Source organism: Triticum urartu, chromosome 7 (assembly GCF_003073215.2).
Source record: "Triticum urartu cultivar G1812 chromosome 7, Tu2.1, whole genome shotgun sequence".
Classification (NCBI taxonomy): domain Eukaryota; kingdom Viridiplantae; phylum Streptophyta; class Magnoliopsida; order Poales; family Poaceae; genus Triticum; species Triticum urartu.
In genome coordinates, this window is record NC_053028.1 from 716080652 (window position 1) to 716100039 (window position 19388).

Below are 19388 nucleotides of genomic sequence, written 5' to 3' on the forward strand. Positions count from 1 at the left end.
TTGCTGTAACCACTGATGCATGCACTTTGTCTTAGCAGATGCAGTAAATCGTTAACCTATATTTACTGCTGATTATGCCTTGAGGTAATTAGTTAACCTATCACCAATTTACTATTGGAAACTGGCCACTGATGGTGACGGGAAAGAAAGAAAGCCTGTGGTAACAAACTGCAAGTACAATTTGTCATAATATGCCTTTATATATTGTCGTTCCTTTGATGCACATCATTATCATTGTTACCCAGTTGCAACTGTATATTGCCATCGATTTCTTGTAAATCAAAGGCATAAAGAGATGGTATTTTGTTCTTTCTACTTCCAAGAAACAAAAAATAAGAGAGATACATCCTCCCCTATACCCACAATGTGCTTCCATGGCGGAGGTGGTGCTGGCTGTGGCTGGCGTACGGGCCGGCATACAGTTGGTGGTATCACCGATCTTGAAAAATATCCTAGCTGACCCTGCAAGGTGTCTTGGTGTGGACATGGCGAGTGAGCTCCATGAACTGGAGACCAACATCATGCCACAGTTCGCTCTACTGGTTGAAGTAGCTAACAAGAGCCCTCACAGGCCAATGTTGAACAACTGGATCCAGCAGCTCAAAGACGCCTTCTGTAAAGCTGAGGACCTGCTAGATGAGCATGGGTACAACATCCTCAAGCGTGAAGCAGAGAAGGGGAGGGATTCTTTGATACAACATGCATCTTCCAGTAATGCTATTATGAAGCATCTACACACTGTGTCGAGCAGGCTATCCAATCTGCAGCCAAAGAACAAACGGCTGCTTGACCAGCTGAAGGATCTGAAGGCCATCCTGTCAAAAGCCAGGGATTTCCGTGAACTGCTATGCTTACCTGCTGCTAATAGTGTCGATGCCTTTGCAGCACCGGCAGCTGTTATTCCAGTTGGCACATCATTTGCACCTCTGAAAGTGATCAGTCGTGACAAGGATCGCGATGATATTATAGATCTTCTTGCCAAGCCAATTGCTATTGAGTCTGATACAAGCAGGTATTCTGGTATAGCCATTGTTGGACTTGGAGGCATGGGAAAATCCACCTTGGCACAATATGTTTACAATGACAAGAGGGTAAAAGAGCACTTTGAGGTCAGGATGTGGGTCTGCATCTCACGCAAACTTGATGTCAGTGGCCATACACGGTTGATTATTGAATCGGCAAAAGGAGGGAAGTGCCCTCCCGTTGATAATCTTGATACTCTCCAGTGCATATTAAGGGACATACTGCAGCAAAAAAGGAGATTCCTGCTTGTGTTGGACGATGTCTGGTTTGAAGAAAGCACCAATGAGATGGAGTGGGCAAAACTATTGTTTCCTCTAGTATGTCAACATGCAGGAAGCAAAGTTTTGGTAACTTCTCGATCAAATATACTCCCAGCTCCTCTTTGTTGTAATGAAATTATTCGTTTGAAAGACATGGAAGATACCGACATCTTAGCACTCTTCAAGGACCATGCCTTTTCTGGTGCAGCAATCGGAGACCAGAAGGTCCGTAAGCAGCTAGAAACTATTGCAAAGAAGCTTGCTGAAAGACTTGGAAGATCTCCTCTGGCAGCAAAAATCGTGGGTTCACGGCTGAGCAGGAAAAAGGATAAGGCTGCATGGGAAGATGCTCTAAGGATTGACAACTTAAGCAATCCTAGCAGAGCACTTCTGTGGAGTTATGAAAAGTTAGATCCATGTCTGCAGAGGTGTTTTCTGTATTGCAGTTTATATCCAAAAGGCCGCTGGTATTCCATTGAGGATTTTGTCCACATGTGGGTAACAGAGGGGCTTATTGATTCGTGCGATGTGAACAAGAGACAGGAAGATATTGGAAGGGATTGTTTTGATGAGTTGCTCTCTGTTTCATTCTTTCAACCAGTTTACATAAATGGCACAATTGGGAAATACTGTCGTATGCATGATCTCGTTCATGATTTGGCAGAGTCACTTTCCAAAGAAGTCTTCTACAGATTAGAAGATGATAAGGTGGCAACAATACCATGCACCGTTCGACATCTATCTGTTTGAGTTAAGAGTTTGAAGCAACATCAGCACTCTATATGCAGCCTACATCATTTACGCACCTTTGTTTGTATTGATCCACTCACAGATGATGCAAGAGATATTTTCCAGCAGGTGCTGCAGAATTTGAAGAAGTTACGTGTACTTAGTCTGAGGTTTTACAACAGCAGCAAGCTACCAGAATCTGTTGGTAAATTGAAGCACCTTCGATACCTGAACCTCAAAGGAACTTCAGTCTCTGAAATGTCTGGATCATTGTGTACTCTTTACCACCTGCAAGTACATCAGTTCAATGACAACGTTAAAATTTTGCCCCCAAAACTATCTAGTTTAAGTAAGTTGAGATATCTTGAAGGTGAAAGGTGTGGTCAAATCCCTTACATAGGCAAGTTAACTTTGCTCCAACATCTCAAACAATTTTTCGTACAAAAGCACATGGGCTATGAGGTGGAGCAGCTGAAGGACATGAATGACCTTGGAGGCAGTTTAAGTATCAAAAATCTCGAGAATGTCACTGGGAAGGGTCAAGCCTTAGAAGCAAAGCTACATGAGAAAAGTCATCTTGAGAGCTTGCACCTTGAATGGAGTGACAAAAATGACATGTCTGCATATGATAGCTTACATTTGGAAATTCCTGAAGGTCTTATGCCACCGCCTCAAATTAGGGGCCTTACTATCAAAGGTTATGGATATGCAAAATACCCAGGCTGGTTACTTGACAATTCTTATTTCCAGAATTTGGAGGCACAGCTTGTTGATTGCAGTGCCTTAGAAACACTACCATCCAATGCTTCTCTCCTCAGGAATTGCTCCTCACTTCGCCTCGAGAATGTCCCAAACCTGAAGACATTGCCTTCTCTTCCAACCAGGCTTGAAGAGTTGAAGATTGAGAAATGCATGTCGATTATGTTTATTTCTAAAGATGAGCTAGAACAACATGACCAAAGGCAGAACACCATGATGATACACAACTTGGAGTCACGGCTTTCTTCCATGTGGGAGGTGGATACGGGATCCAAAATCAGGAAAGTACTATTGTCGAAACATTCATCTCTGAAGTGGCTGATGACATTTATGTGTGCTGATATTTCTCTTCTTCAAACCATTGAAAGTGCTCTACAAAGAGAGCGGGGTGAAGTATTGTTAAAAGAGGATATCATTAAGGCATGGTTGTGTTGCCATGAGGAGAGGATAAGATTCATTTGTACAACGAACATCGGCCTCCCACTGGTTCCGCCGTCAGGGCTTTCTCGGCTTTTCCTTTCTTCCTGCAACGTTACAGATGGAGCATTAGCGGTTTGCCTTAATGGTCTCACTTCACTGAGACGTTTGTCATTAAAAGATATTATGACTTTAACTACACTTCCGTCACAAGATGTCCTCCAACAGTTGACGAAGCTTCATTACTTGTACATCGACTCGTGCTGGTGTTTTAGATCACTAGGGGGATTACGAGCTGCTACCGCTATTTCAGAAATGAAGTTACGGAGCTGCCCTTCTTTAGACTTGACACGTGGGTCAAGTTTGTTGCCATTGTCCCTTGAGGTTCTCGAAATATTTCACTGCATGGTTGCAGCTGATGTCTTCAGTATTGACTTGCCGCACCTGAAAGATCTTTCCATGGCATTCTGCAGAAGCCCTTCATCGTTGTTTCATCCACCAAAACACCCAACACTGGAACGGTAGCATCCCGGTGGCAGGGAGGCACACATCATGACACCAAGGTTTGTCAGCCGCTCAATAATCGTGAAACGAGCGCGGAAAAAAAGGAAAAAAGGAAAGGAAGAAAGGAAAGGCTAGGATCTTCCTAAATTTGCTCTGGCTTGAAACATAAACCATGTGCAGTATCTTGTTCAGTTTATTGTTCTCTTACATGCTAGGTATCCTATGTGTATTTTCTTTTCTTGGCTAAGTTTGAGATCCAGTAGCTAATGTCGTTTTTCTGTCATCAGGATGCTGCCAATAATCTATACAGAATATTTTGTCGAGACCTCCCACAGTCCAAAATTTGACTTCGAACTCCTTCTGTGTAGCATGCTCATGCATTTGATGCCTCATAAATTTGTAGTGTAAGTTGTTGATTCACAACTCTTGCTTATGTGAATTTTGGTTCTCATGGATGACTTGGCAAAACATGAGTTGGGCTACGTTTATACTGCATCGGTTTGCTCGTTCAGTTCAGCCGTTTGCTCGTTTGGTTATATAAACCATAAGTAAAGTACTCCATCCTGCACTGTGCTAGCTCTCCTTTTATTGCAAACTGCATGTGGTGGGCACAATTAGCTATGTGGATGCAAAGTTAAACCAATGGCTAAACAGATCAAACAAGATGGATCAGTTACCTGACAGTAGTCCATGTTAGCTAATTAGTTAATTAGCTCTGTCCAAGGAAGTTGTCTGCCACTGTAATTACCCTGTTAGCTGTGAGTTTTTTTGGGGGCATATGAATGTCGGCAAAGAAAGATGGCGTCCTTTCGGTCTTTTTTTGGAGGATGCGAAATCCTTAATAACGAATGGCAAGGAGTGTTTCAGGCACACAGAGTAAACAACTTGGCTAGCTAGCGTACAATTTTGCGCAGATCTAATAGGTCTGTAAACATTACCACAAAGCCAAATAAATATGTCTGTAAACCTGGTAGTAGCCCACGCTATGTAAATTGTTAATTACCTCCGTCCAATGCAGCTGTCTGGTACTGTTATTACTCCGTTCAATGGCTTTCACAGTCTCACTCCTCACTCGCTCCCGTCCACTTCCACCTAGTTACTATGCGTCGCCGGAGAGCATCTGTCTGCCAGTACGCCAAGCTACTCTGCGTCCGACTGCTACTGTAGCTGCCGCGTCATGGAGGCGACGCGCCGGTGGAGGATCTGAGCGGCTGCTCGTGGAGGCAACTCACCGGAGGAGCTCAACTGCTCCTCCCGGCGGCAGCGCGTCAGAAGAGGAGCTGAGCTAGTGATCCCAGAGGCAACGCGCCGGAGGAGGATCTAAGCTTCTGCTCCTCTAGGTTGCTGCTGTCACGCTGACCCTGAGGTCTTCTCCGCCGTCTGCGTTGTCCATCCATCCCAAAGGTTGGTTAGGTAGTTCAAGTGTGATTTGCCTCTCTTTACGCCTAGCAAGCTAAGCTTCCTGCTTGAATTTGACATTACCTTGTTATTGCAGAAAAATTAACCAGCAACAATGGCGATGGTGCTGGATGCATTTGCGTCCTACCTGGTGGACATGCTCACGCGGACAGCAACAGATGAGGTGAATACGATGTTGGGCGTCTCCGGCCAGATTGACAAGATGGGAGACAAGCTTCGGGACCTCAAGAACTTCCTGGCCGATCCCGATAGGAGGAATATCACCGACGAGACTGTTCGAGAGTGGGTGGGGCAGCTCAAGCGTGCCATGTACGAAGCTACTGACATCCTTGACCTCTGCCAGCTCAAGGCCATGGAGCGTGGATCATCCTCGGTTAATGCAGGGTGTCTCAAACCCTTGCTCTTCTGCATGCGGAATCCCTTCCATGCTCATGAGATCGGCACCCGCATCAAGGCGCTCAACCAGAGGCTCGACTCCATCAAGGAGCGGAGCGCTGCTTTCATGTTTATGAATCTTGGGTCCTATGAGGATCATCGCAGCAACACCCATGCCTCTCACCATGGTAATCCAAACCAGGAGACGGTAGGGGACTTTGACCGGTCGGCTATTGTTGGAGACAAGATTGAAGAAGACACAAGAGCACTGGTGGCCCAGATCATGCATACAGGAAAGGATGTCAACAATGGCATCAAGGTGGTTGCCATCGTAGGTGTTGGTGGGATCGGCAAGACCACCCTCGCCCAGAAGGTCTTCAATGACGAGGCAATCCAAGGTAAATTCAGCAAAAAGATATGGTTGAGCGTCAACCAAAACTTCAATGATGTTGATCTGCTGAGAAGGGCCATCATCGAAGCCGGAGGAGATGCCCAACCACCTGAAAGTGCAAAGACCAGCCTTCATGAAACCCTCAAGAACAGATTGATTGACCACAAGACCATTCTGGTAATGGATGATATGTGGAACCATAGAGCATGGGATGACGTGCTGAAAATACCCTTATTCAATGCTGCTGCTTCAGGCAGCCGAGTCCTCGTCACTACCAGAGATGAAGGTGTTGCCCGAGGCGTGAAAGCTATCTTGCCGTACCACCATGTCGACACATTAGCGCCTGAAGATGCTTGGTCATTGCTCAAGAAGCAGGTATGTTCTTAATTAAATACTAATCTTTCAGTGAAGTGAATAATCTATCTCCATCTTCGTATTAAGAGTACTATGTTGTTAATTAAGAGAAATGTTAGGATGCTCCCAAATTAATGAGCCATTAATTACATGTAATTTAGTGACTTCTATGTACTGTTACCTCTTGGAGGTAAGAGGTTGTCAGTAATTTTGCAAGTGCCAACAAAGCATGGTGCTAAACAAGGAAATATGCCACAAGACTAATCGAGACACATTCAAAGACACCTAGATTTTTTCTAATCAAGTTTGAAAATAATTAGAAATTTGGATAATTATATATGTATCATGTCTACCCGTGAAGAGACATGGGTCATATATTCATGTAGTGAGTAACCTTTTGTGAATATATAGTCAACAGTGGCATAGGACATAATATAAATTAAAAGTTATTTTAAGACAGAAAAATAACAATTTTGGTGAACCCCTGCCAATACAACAAAAGAATATAACACGAATATAACTAGGCTAGTAGTTGGCAGTAATTTTGCTAGAGAATTTGCACACAAATTTAGTACTTGATGTTTGTCGTAGTATTATGCATTATAGACACTCGAGGGAGTAGATAATTTCATGTTACCTTAAATATGAAAACGAACAAAACAGTATACGATTTCTGCTAAATTTGGAGTTACTTCCTATAACAGGGATGAGAGATTAGTGCTAAAGTATATTCTTCCTGCAGTATGTTCCATCTTGTAAAAAGAAAAGGAAAGAAAATTTGTTTTCTGCTAGGCATAAAGTATGTATGTTATACATAGTTAATTAACTGTACCGGTCCCTTGTACTGTATATTCACAGGTATGCTCAAGTAAGATAGATGAAGATCACATCAATACGCTAAAGGATATCGGACTGGAAATTATACAGAAATGTGGTTGTTTACCAATTGCTGTTAAAGTGATGGGAGGACTCTTGCGTGAAAGTGGGGGGCTATGTCGTGACTGGCAGCAGGTTTTGGATGATTCTAAATGGTCAACAACTAAAATGCCTGATGATCTCAACCACACAGTATACTTAAGCTATGAATATATGCCTTCTTACCTGAAGCAGTGCTTTTTATACTATTCTTTTCTTCCTAAAGGTAGAATTTTTCATATGGATCTAATGATTTAGAAGAATTGGGAAAAAAATACTACAAGGAGTTAGTATCTAGGAACCTTATAGAGCCAGACAAATCGTATGCTGATCTATGGGTTTGCAGCATGCATGATGTTGTGCGCTCATTTGCTCAGTATATGACTAAAGATGAAGCACTCATGGCTAAAGATGGAGATAATGATATTCTTGCTGAACTTAGTTCACAAAACTTTCTGCGGTTGTCCATAGAAACTGACCAATCACAATCAGGTGAACTTGATTGGAAATCTCTACAGGCACAACAATCAGTGAGAACATTGATCTCAACTATCCAGATTAAGATGATGCCTGGTGATTCATTGGTTAATTTTTCTAGTTTGCGGACTCTGCATATAGAATCTGCAGATATGGCTGTATTGGTTGAATCGTTGCATCAGCTTAAGCACCTGAGGTATCTAACACTAGTAAATGCTGGTATATCTGTACTTCCAGGGAACATTGGCAAGATGAAACTGTTGCAATTCCTTGTCCTTGTTGGATGTATAAAATTGGTGAATCTTCCTGATAGCATTGTGAAGCTTGACCAGCTAAGGTTACTTTCACTTCCCAAAGCAAGTATGATACCTAGAGGGTTTAGTGGTCTGACAAATATGAGGAAACTAAGTAAGTTTCGAGCCCACATGGATGGTGATTGGTGCAGTTTGGACGAGTTGGGGCCTCTTTCCCAACTCAGGTTTCTTGAATTAGTTCAATTGGAGAATGTATCTGCTGCCTCGTTTGCTGCTAATGCTAGGCTCGGCGAGAAGATGCATCTTATCAGTCTAATCATGTACTGCACCAGTAAACTGGGAGATGATGGGTTGGTCAAAGAGAAGGAAGGTGTCTCTGAGGAAGAGCAGCAACGAATTGAGAAGGTTCTTGATAAGCTCTGCCCTCCACCTGGTGTAGAAGATCTTCATATCAGTGGGTATTTTGGCCGGCAACTCCTGAGCTGGATGATGTCCACATCAATGGTGCCCCTCAACAACTTGAAGACTATATTGTTTTATGATCTGGCTTGTTGCACACAACTTCCTAATGGGTTGTGCCAGCTCCCCAGTCTACAGGTTCTACAGGTCTGTCGTGCTCCATGCATCAAACATGTTGGGACTGGATTTTTGCAGGCGGCAGCAGCTTCATTTCCAAGGTTAAATGTATTGAAGTTGTTCGACATGGTGGTATGGGAGGAGTGGGAGTGGGAGGAGCAAGTACAAGCGATGCCCCGTTTGGAGGAGCTTATGCTCAATAGATGCAGACTGAGGCATGTTCCTCCGGTCCTTGCCTCCAATGCAACCTCTTTGAAAAAATTATTTGTAGAACATGTCAAGCAGCTCAGCTACATTGAGAGCTTTCCTTCTGTTGTTGAGCTTATAGTGAATGATTGCCCCGACCTGGAGAGGATCACCAATCTCCCCAATCTGCAGAAGCTTACCATCTGGATCGGCCCAAAGTTGAAGGTGTTGGAGCGTATCGCTTCACTCGAGAGGCTGGTCTTGAAGGATTACGCCATGGAAAAACTCCCAGAATACATGAAAGACATAAGGCTAAGGCATTTGCAGTTATTCTGCAGGCTATGGTTGCTCTGTGCGGTAGCCGCGGGACAATCTGGCACTGAGTGGGACAAGTTCAGCCAAGTGGAGCATGTCAAGGCATATGCAGGCGATGGAGACAACCAAAGAAAATGGTACGTTTTGTACACGAGAGGAGACAGCTGCAAGTTGGATTCAAATATTAGCAGCCCTACCATATTTGAAGGTATAGAAAATCAAACATACAAGCTTTGTCTTAATTTGTTTGAGCACTCTTTCTGCCAGTTTAGAAGTTTATTTGATTTTATCTCCTGCTTTTCGTCCATATATTCTGTACCTTCCTAGTGCATGTTGCTAAGTACTCCCTCCGTAAACTAATATAAGAGCATTTAGATCACTACTTTAGTGATCTAAATGCTCTTATATTAGTTTACAGAGGGAGTATTTGTCTTCTTACTTGTTCTTCTAGGTTTTCTCGAGTTTAACATATATAGAGTATCATGTAACCACTTTTGTACTTTTCTTGCCATGCAGATACCTTATCTTCTATGTTGGACGCACAAGGATTTGAGTCTGTGTACAAAATGAGAAGAAGTACCTTCAGTTACATCTGCAGCTTGGTGAGGATCCCATTTCTTGAAGATACGATGGCAAGGAATCAGACCTTTGTTGATGGGAGAGTAATGTCTTTACAAGATCGAGTAGCCATTGCTTTGAGAGTGTTGAACTCTGGTGAGTCACCAGTTATCGTAGGATCCTCTCTTGGTGTGAACGAGTCAATTGTCTCGCTGGTAACTCAGGTGTTTATTGAGGCTATGTGGGAGCGAGCAATGCACCACTGCAGCTGGCCTGGCTCCGCTAAAATGGAGAAGATTAAGCACAAATTTGACAAGATCCACGGCCTGCCAAACTGTTGTGGCATTGCACATACTGCTCGTATCTCGTTTGGATCAAGAAACTGTGACGACGTGGAGAATGAGAGCGAGCTAATCCAAGTCGTCGTAGATCCAGATATGAGGTTCCTAGACATTTGGTGGAACTTGTCAGCTAGTATGAACCAATCGAGCCTTTTGCTCGACTCTGAGCTCCTTGAGAAGTGCGAGAATGGTGTTTGGCTTAATGGAAGTACAATGAGGTTATCAGATCGATGGCTTGGATGTCGGGGAATACATAATTGGTGATACTGGATACACTCTTCGTCCGTGGCTCCTGACACCTTACCAGATGGAAAATGGTGTCTCACTCTCATACTACAAAGTGGAGTTCAACAGGAGACACTCTGCAGCTACAGCCGTTGCAGTAAGGGCGTTGGGAAGGCTGAAAGACACGTGGAAATGCCTACAGGGAGAAGGTTGGCATCCAAATAATCAAACTGAGATGCACTCGACAATCGGCACATGTTGTGCGCTGCATAACATAGTGATAGACATGGAGGGGGATCAGGAGGAGAGTTACACCGCTCAAGTGCGGCAACTAGCAGATGAGGACGCCGTCAGGACGAGGGATGCACTGTCCCAGCACTTGATTGAATCTGGAGGTAAAAGAACATACCTGGTAGTATATTTGTTTGAATTTATGCTGTATGTGTCTATTTTATCGTTTACGCCCTATCCAATTGATTCCATCTTTCCTCTGCTTTATTAGTTCACACAATGGCTGTAGAGCAAGCGGCAGTAGTTGCATCCAGTTCAGAAGATAAAAGCAAGGAACAAGAAGTACACCGACGATTAACAGCAGATCGAGGAAAGGAGAGGGTGCATGAGAGTTAGCTAAGGAGACCAGATCAGCTCGTCCTCTGCACCGGATTTGGTAATCATTTTTTTCTCTGCTATTAGTTGTGCTTCAAGGGACATTGATCTTCTTATTTCCTTCTTCTGCTATGGCGCTAATTAATTGAGTAATCTCAGTGGAAATCATTATATCCCTTGGTGATATGTTAAACTACATGGAAAGATACCCACCTATTAGTATTTATTGCCCTTTCTGCATTGGCTATTGTTTTGGTTGTCCATTCAATCGATAGCATGCATGATTTGGACAGTTAACTCCGTGTCAATGATTTGCTCTACACTGCTAGTACTTGATAATGAACATCCTTGCTATGCTTATTAAACCCAGCTCAGCCAATGCTACTTCTTGGTTATCTCATTTACTTCAAATCTTGATTGATGTGCAGGTGGACGGAAGATTAGCTGGCCTTGTAGACACATCTTCATCCTGCAGCTGCTTGATTACATCAAATCAAATCGGCATGAATGTAGTGCAGGCCCTGGAAATGGAGCCAAAGGCTAATGTGATGCTGCAAAACATGAATTAAAAGTTGGATCGACAATTTGTTTTCGTTGCCATATCTTTGGCAAAGACATTTGTTTGTGTATCTTATATTGTTGGCTGTAGTCTTGTGATTGAGAAAACACCCAGTAACATAGCTGCATGGAGACGCTATTTGTGATTTATTTTTCAGTTGCTTTGCTGTAAGCTGAAGCTTTTATGCGTTGAGTAAACAGTCAAGACAGACGATTTGCGATCTTATATCCTTGACATTGAGTTAGCTGCTGTAACCTGAAGGAAGGAAGGATTTGCAAAGATGCATCATGGCAGTTTAGGCTTGACAGGTGTTTGGGCACCATTAATTCAGTTGTACTTAGACTGCAGGTTGGTGTGCAGGTCAGGCAACCAGGAGGAGAATTTCCCAGCGGCAGCGGTTGCTAGACTGCAGATTATCTGAGCCTGGGGCCAAGTGCTCCTACATTTGAATTCGTCCAAGTGATCAGGTTACTCTGTTCAAGTAGTAGTAGTGTTCCTTTATAAATTTCTTCATGGGGTGATTCCGTGCATCTCTGGTCCGGTGTTTAATCCGACCGGACATGAGAAATGCAGAGGAGCAACTGGGTATGGCATTCCCTTCATGCTTACGTTGTGTGTTGAAGTTGGCATCTTGCTTGTTTGAAAGCCTTACGGCCGGTTGTGCTGAATGTATATTCAGTTTACAACACACATTCAATACTGAATGTTGTCATGTCGGCCTGTTCAACTGGTCTAGTGCAGACGAGCAACTGGGTTTCTACCGCACACATTAATCTCTACTATTAAAGGAGGATCGAACGTCGTGATTGGTACGACAACCATCACGCGAGGGCTATGCCCGCGTTAGCCCAAAAATCCAACTCCAAATCAGCCCACGCACAGAAAACCACGACCAAGAAAAAAACAGTTCGGCTCACCCACGACCGACTCACCCACGACGCACGCCCAACTCTTTCCAACCCCTCCTCTTCTTTCTTCGTTGGAGTCGCCCCAACTCCTCCAACCCCATCGATTCCAATCTCATCTGTCCCGAGAAACTTCAGTGGACTCGGTCGTGGCGACGAGGGGTGACGGCTCGCCCTCTCTCCGTTGAGTCTTGCTCCGTCTCTGCCCTCCATCCTTGTCTTCCGCGGCCGGCAGCTTCGGCGATTTGGGTTAGTGGCAACCGTGAACTATGCGAGGAGGGTGTGCGTCCTAGAATCCGACGGGTCGTCTTCATCGCAGGCGGCTACGGCGAGGACCGTGTGGCGGAGCGGATGGTGTACGAGGACGCGTAGAAGGCCAACAGCTCGAACTTGACGCCCTTTGCCTCCGTCAAGGACAGTGTCACAGGTGCGTAGATCTTGATCCTTTCCTTCGATGCCGTTGTCTGATTGTCTCCGTTCCTGTCAAACCAGTATTCTGCATGGCCGGTGCTTTCGCTCGATGGCAAAACGAACACATAGCAAACCTGGCTTGCCTTAAGGGGTTAAATCAGCTAACAATGTAGCTAGCTAGCTTTGCCTTGAGATGGATCGAATTGGTGGATTGATTGATCGACTAGCAGGTGGATTCTATTGATCGACTAGCAACGCACGCGCACACTGGTATGTGACGTATTTACTGTTTATACTTTAACTCACGGTGATAAAACCTAGGAGCTACATGTATCACCTGTCTAAGTAGAGATTAGGATTTCTATATTACTTTGGACAAGCAATCGTTGGTGAACTCTGGCTATATGCATGTGAGATCTATACGTACCCAACTGAGAGAACTAGCAAGCTGCTGACTCATTGTGCTAATTTAAGTAGTGCTAAGCTATCATCTAACCTAACTATTAGTCTATTACTAGATTTATCGATATAGTTCATGTTTGGTGCTTTTCCATTTTTTGCGAATGGCCCGGATTCTGAAATCGCATGTTTCAATTAGGTTTTGATCGGTCAGCTTGAGTAGTAATTGTTTTTATTGTCCCATTTGTTCTTTCATATAGGCTACCTTGCTATGTTGTACTATAAGATACTTCATATAGGAGGTCAAGCTTAAGGTACAATTCTTAACTTGTTGAGAATCATGTTAATCATGATATTTGCCTGCTTCAAAATGCTCCTTGAGGTGTTAGTTGACAGTCCTCTGAATATTCTTTGTTTTTTTTTTACAGAATTTGACCATTTGTGCAGGCTTTCGTTCATCATGGATCGACCTTAGTCTTAACGATTACCCTATCCAACATGCAACCCCTGGGATGTGGTGCTCAATCCTGCTATTTCTTAGTCCATTAGTTTTTATGCGTTTTCACCTCAGAGATTTTATTAATTTTCAGTTGATTTCTAACTAGAGATGCACATAAATAACTTTGTTCTGATTTTCATAAAAGAAATATGGCATGCACCTAGCTAGAGGTTATTGACTATATGTTGCAACCCATTTTATTATGTTGGTCTTTCTTTACACCATTTTCTATTGTTGTTTATTGAACATAAACAACAAGAGAATGAACAGAAGTGTGTTTGGGTCAGGCCCCGATACAACATCTCACTTCTTGTTTTTGGAAATCCTATATACTTAACTCCAAGAGGTCACCAGCTAAAGGGATGGTACTTTATGATTTTGTTTTTGTTTTTTTCACTAAGCTTGACAATATCTCACCAACTGTAGCAGTAATGTGATTCGATCTGTAGGTTGTGCTTGGCAATAAAATAGAAATTTTGCTACTGAGGTATCGAGGAAAGGATAAAAGTATTGACTGTTTTCGTTTGTATGGTTGTGGTCGGGACGCAGATTTTTTGAACACATGCACCCAGGCCCATCTATCTTAGCTCTCCAATATTGCTTTGAGATCTGTGCAACACAACTAACATTTTACATGTAAAATTTCTCTTTTTTGTTTCTCTCATATAGAACATGTCTTGAATCTCAAACTTTGCAGCACAATAAAGCTTTCTAACTAGAATGTGAGATAAAACTTTCATATTTTTTGGTCCGACATAAATTCTAAAAATAAGATTTTCTAACCAAAAAAATATTAATTCATATATTTATATTGGACGAAAAAATCTGAAAGTTTTATCCCAGATTCTAGATAGAAACCTTTGCTGTGTTGTGGAAGCTTGAAGTTCAAAACATGTTCTATGTGAGAGAAACAAAAAAGAGAAATGTGCTTGCACGAATCGCGATGCAAAAAATGGATGGCTAGGATAGACAGGCCTGGGTGCAGGTGCTCTAAAACATATTTTCCATTGTGGTCGTAGTCTATTTTATGCCTGTTTCTATGGTTGTGAACTGTATTCAGCTCCACGTAAAAATAGACGATTAGTCTTGTTTAATCCTTTGAGTGTATACTAAAGTTCCTGGTACCTTTACATTTTTATCACATCATGCAATGATATAAACCCAGAAAAATTCAGATAATATGCATTACTTTTTTGTAAAGCCATTACACTGCGCCTCCCAGGAGCATCTCAAATGCTCTTGGAGAAATTTGATATCAACAAGTTAACCGGGGTTTTTTCCCCTTCTCTTTGTTTTGCATCACTATGTTCTTATCTATGAAGCCTTGGGCACCCTATATTTTACAAGGAAGGAAACTAGGCCAGTGTATTGCTTTTAATGACATTTAGTTGTATAGGCGACCTGCTTGCATAGATTATTATAACATATCATATCTTCTTAACTTGCCATTAGTAACAAACATTATAGTACCAGAAATAGTTTTAGGAGGATACTACTAAAACTCTTGTACCATTGGCAAAAAACTCTTGTGCAATTTTAATTTATTGCATAGTGCACACGGAAAATATTAATTCACCATGTAGAGAGCCCGCCCAGAACAATTGTGTTGGACTTTTGTGGTACTCTCAAGTGAGTTGTCTTTTGTGGCCTTGATAATATATACTTCCTCCGTTCGAGAAAGCTTGTCCCTCAAATGAATGTATCTAGCACCAACTTGGGACAAGTTTTTTCGGACGGAGGGAGTATAAACCAGAACCATATTTTGTATGATTTCTCAACATCCTTGCGGTGAAAGACAACTGAAGTACCACAGAAGGTAGGTGTGTACTGCTACTACACTAGCCGAAGTACGAATTGCAGTTTGTCGTGAATTCAGACACTAAGAAACTAGCTTTTGCGATTGATTCGGCTCATACAACAGGTTGGCAACAAGATCGGATGTTCAATAACCAGAGGAGAAACACTCGACCGACAGGAAACTATGAGCATGTTTATCATAAGTGTGTCGGTTCTACATTTTACTTCTTAGCCAACTACTACTACTTTCTAATACTCTAGCATGCAATTAATTGACTTACCAAAGAACTACATGGAAGAGAAATATGTTTGATTCGTTTTGAACTGATTGCAAGAAATATGTATGGCACCTACAACTCTGTTCTCAAAACATATAGGAAAATGTTTGGAGATGGCACGCCGGCCGAATCTTTGGCCGGTCGCCCGCTACCACGCGCTCCTGTTTCTGCAAGCCCCGCAAATTGCCCTGCCCCGCTGCAGGCCAATCTCATGTGCGAGGCCGCTCTCTACCCCTGCATCCCCCCCCCCCCCCCCCCCCCCCCCTTGCAGCCCAATTTCGCCGGCGAGGCCGTTGTCCACCCCCGCATCGGCCCCTGCCTAGCTGCAGGCCAATCTCACCGGTGAGGTCATCGTCCTTCGCATGGCCGGCGATTCTCCCAGCTCACCATCTCCAGTTCCTCTTCGCACGGCCAGCGATTCTCCCAGCTCACCATCTCCAGTTGCATAACTGTGATGGGGAGGTACACCCAAGGCACGAGAAGCTGCGACGACGGGGTGCACCTGACATGGGGATGGGATGGGCGAGGACATCACCGGAGCTGCGACCTACAACCGGCATAACAAATTGCTACAACCGGCGTCCTTGTTTGCTACATGCCACCATGAAGATGCATCCCGCGGAAGAAAAATCTCAACTGGCAAAAGAAAAATCTACAACTCATCGACCATTTTGCTGCAAGCGGCGAAGGTGAAGATGCGGACAGCAAAGGTGAGCATCGGGGCTACAACAATGGGCCGTGGCCTATGGAAGCTGCAACCTCAGGCGCTAGAGCTGCAACCGCCCTAGAAAAAGCTACAACCAGCGGCCAATTTTTGTTGCATCAGCGATGGTGATTTTTTCGGCCTGTGAGGTAGACGACTACTACTAGCGACCAAGGAAGATGCATCCCATGGGAGAAAATGCTACAACCGGCAACAACAAAAGCTACGACTCGGCCGTATATGCTGCAAGCGGCAATGCTGAAGTTGTCGCCGTCGATGCTACGCCAGAAAAGCTGGAATCGTTGTTCGGGAAAGCTGGAACCGACGATTTCTTTTGCTACCATCACCGGAGCAGAAAAACGTGACATCGACGATCCAAGAGAGGTGGCGACGACGAGCAGCTTGGTGCTGCGACGAGCGGTAACAGCGAGGGAAAGGACACAGGTGCTTTTGCGTCTTGCCGGAGCACAAACTCGCGGTGGCTGGGGCAGGGACATGTCACCGGCGGATCTAAACCAAGACGCGTGCGCGGGGAGAGGGGGAAGAAGACGATGACGTGGGGGAAGGTAGATCGGACGGCTCCTGCCTGCTGGATCGAACGGCTGGAGGCCGACCAACCCAAATTTGGGTCGGCGCGCCGGCACGTATCACTGCTCAAACATATAGTTATGAAATTATATTTGATTTATTTTTAGCAATGTCTCATGTCTAAGTTTATTGTTCCGTGGCAACGTACGGGCATTTAGCTAGTGTTTAGTAGTATGTTGTGTCATTCTCCAAGGCAAAAGTTTGTTCTATTCTGGTGCGACTGAGAATCATACTCTCAACTTATTCAAAGAGTAGTCGAGCATCAGTAAGCATCAGTGCTAGACTGTACCTGAACTCTGCTCAAGATCCCTGGCAACAAGTTTCTGAATGGCAGTGTAACTTTGTGAATTGTGATTTCTACTATCTGAGTTGGTTGCTATAACCTGAAGGAAGAGTTTGCAAACATGCATGCATAATGGCAGTGCGTGAGTCCTGTAATGTGCTCACTGTCCCTGCTCGGCTTGTGGTTGGAGAGGAGAGGAGAAGAGAAGAGCACAGCAGAGTGTTTAGTGCCAATTCAAGTTAGACTGGTTTGTTTTCGCTTGTATGCGTGCAAATCTGCAGTCCTGTTGTTGTCAGATAAACCCTCAACCACTAGTGAACTAGTAGAAGGACACCAATTTCAGGCAGCTGACTGGATTACTACATTATGTGGAGTCACATTGACGGTTGCGCTCCTTCTCCTGCAGACTTGTGAAGATGATCGCCTTCGGAGACAGAATTTGCGTCGAGAAGCTCCACTCAGAAGAGGAGCTGACATTTACATGGTCTCATTTTTTGCCAACTTTTCAATAGTTGTACAACATAAATTTCGTAGCAATTGTTCAGAACAAGAGGACAGAGACACTGAACCGGCTGGCTCAGGGTAGAATTCAATCATGGATTCAGTTCAGAGGGGAAGAATTAATTGTTGATGACTCAAGTAACTGAACCGGGTTTTTTAATTTTATTATTATTGTTGAAGTTGGCATCTCGCTTCTCCGCAAGTCTTGCTGTTGTACATACTTGATGATGGTTTTATCATACAGTATGATGGATGTGGACTGAAAGTATCTTCAGTTTACACCCGGCCCATGGAGCTGCTACATTACTAATTATTCTCCCCACGCATAAAAGCTGATATATATACAACCAATACTACAAAACACTCGTATTCACCAAGGACAGAGATTAGTGCCGTGGACTTGTCATGATTAGAGAAGGATACTACAGTCAAAGATTGTTCCCCTTCCTTTGCTGGCGGTCTTCTATTGAATTCGCATCGAAACACTTGAACCATTCATTCATTCATTCATTCAGAAGAAGAAGAAGAAGTGACATTGACATTGCCATGCATCATCTCACAAGAAAGGAGAGAGCTAGCAGAGTTTAAGTTGCATGTTTACTTGCAGTTGCAGATATACCCATCCCCCATGTACTTCTTCCCCACAAAATCAATCAATCAGGGATTCAGTTGAGAGGGAAGACAAGCGTTGATTATTATCTAATAATTGCTGATCCTGCAACCACAACTGTTAACTAATTCAGCGAGCTCTTCTCTGAATTAGTTGACAACTCACAACTGACAACTGTTGATTCATTTAGCAAGTTCATGACTCCTTAGTCGACAGTAAGATTTATCAGAGTTGAGTAACTAACAACGTTAAGCTCGTGCATTATGGAAAGGTGCTAACTGCAACTTTAACCCAATGTTTCAACTGTACTGGCACAAAGGTGTTAGCCGTATGATTTATGAGTTATGAGGCAGCTGCATGCGAATTCTACTCTACATGGAAAGTGAAAAATTCTAGATTATTCATTCATTATGAGGTAGAGGTGGACAGAGATGACTAGTGCCCGTCAGGAGCTGAAACTCTGAAACTTGCGAAGAAATCGACAGTTTAGTGCAGGTGCAAGTCTTCTAACGGCTCAGGCTGCAACTTGTCATCGGTTCTCAACAGGGTGAATTTGTCTGAAGTTGTTATCGTCTCTGAATTTGTCTGAAGTTGGCTGAATTTTGTTGGTGCCTAGCTATCAGTCGCTTAAGCCCTTCCTTTACCCCTTATGCTCATGGTTCTTGTGTAGCAGAGTATGTTTAGTTTTCCCTTTATATACTACCCTGAAGTTTGGCTCTGTTGAATGAGCAACAACAGTACATTCATACTCGATAACTTGCTTCATAGCCCATTTGCATCAACATGATTTCTGTATTTTTGTACCTGAAACAAATGACTTTTTTCTATTCTGGAGGGTCCCGCTGTATTTACGTATGCAAAACAAAAAATACATGCCCATTTTGGTTTATGTATTTATCCTTTTATATACAACACATATAAATACGTATATTGATGAAAATTCGTGCACATATACTGTGCATCTATATCTACACGTAAAAACAATTCCAGAACATTCTGCGGTATGAAACTATATATGCTTTCTCGTGAATAAATAAATGAATAGTAATGTTTCCTTCTGAATCGGTTTTTAGGAATTAGCACCCATGCTTGTGTGCCGTGCTTGGCATGCTCCACTCTCCTAATCTAATCATCATTATAAATAAATTCACTAGAAGAAAAGTATGCATGC

The 19388-nt window shown here is 43.4% G+C and overlaps 2 pseudogenes; both read left to right on the forward strand.

Moving 5' to 3' along the window:
* The first annotated feature begins 374 nt into the window (after window positions 1-374).
* On the forward strand, window positions 375-3713 carry LOC125519630 (annotated as a pseudogene).
* Window positions 3714-5205: 1492 nt separating this feature from the next.
* LOC125525491 lies at window positions 5206-10719 on the forward strand (annotated as a pseudogene).
* The last annotated feature ends 8669 nt before the right edge of the window (window positions 10720-19388 follow it).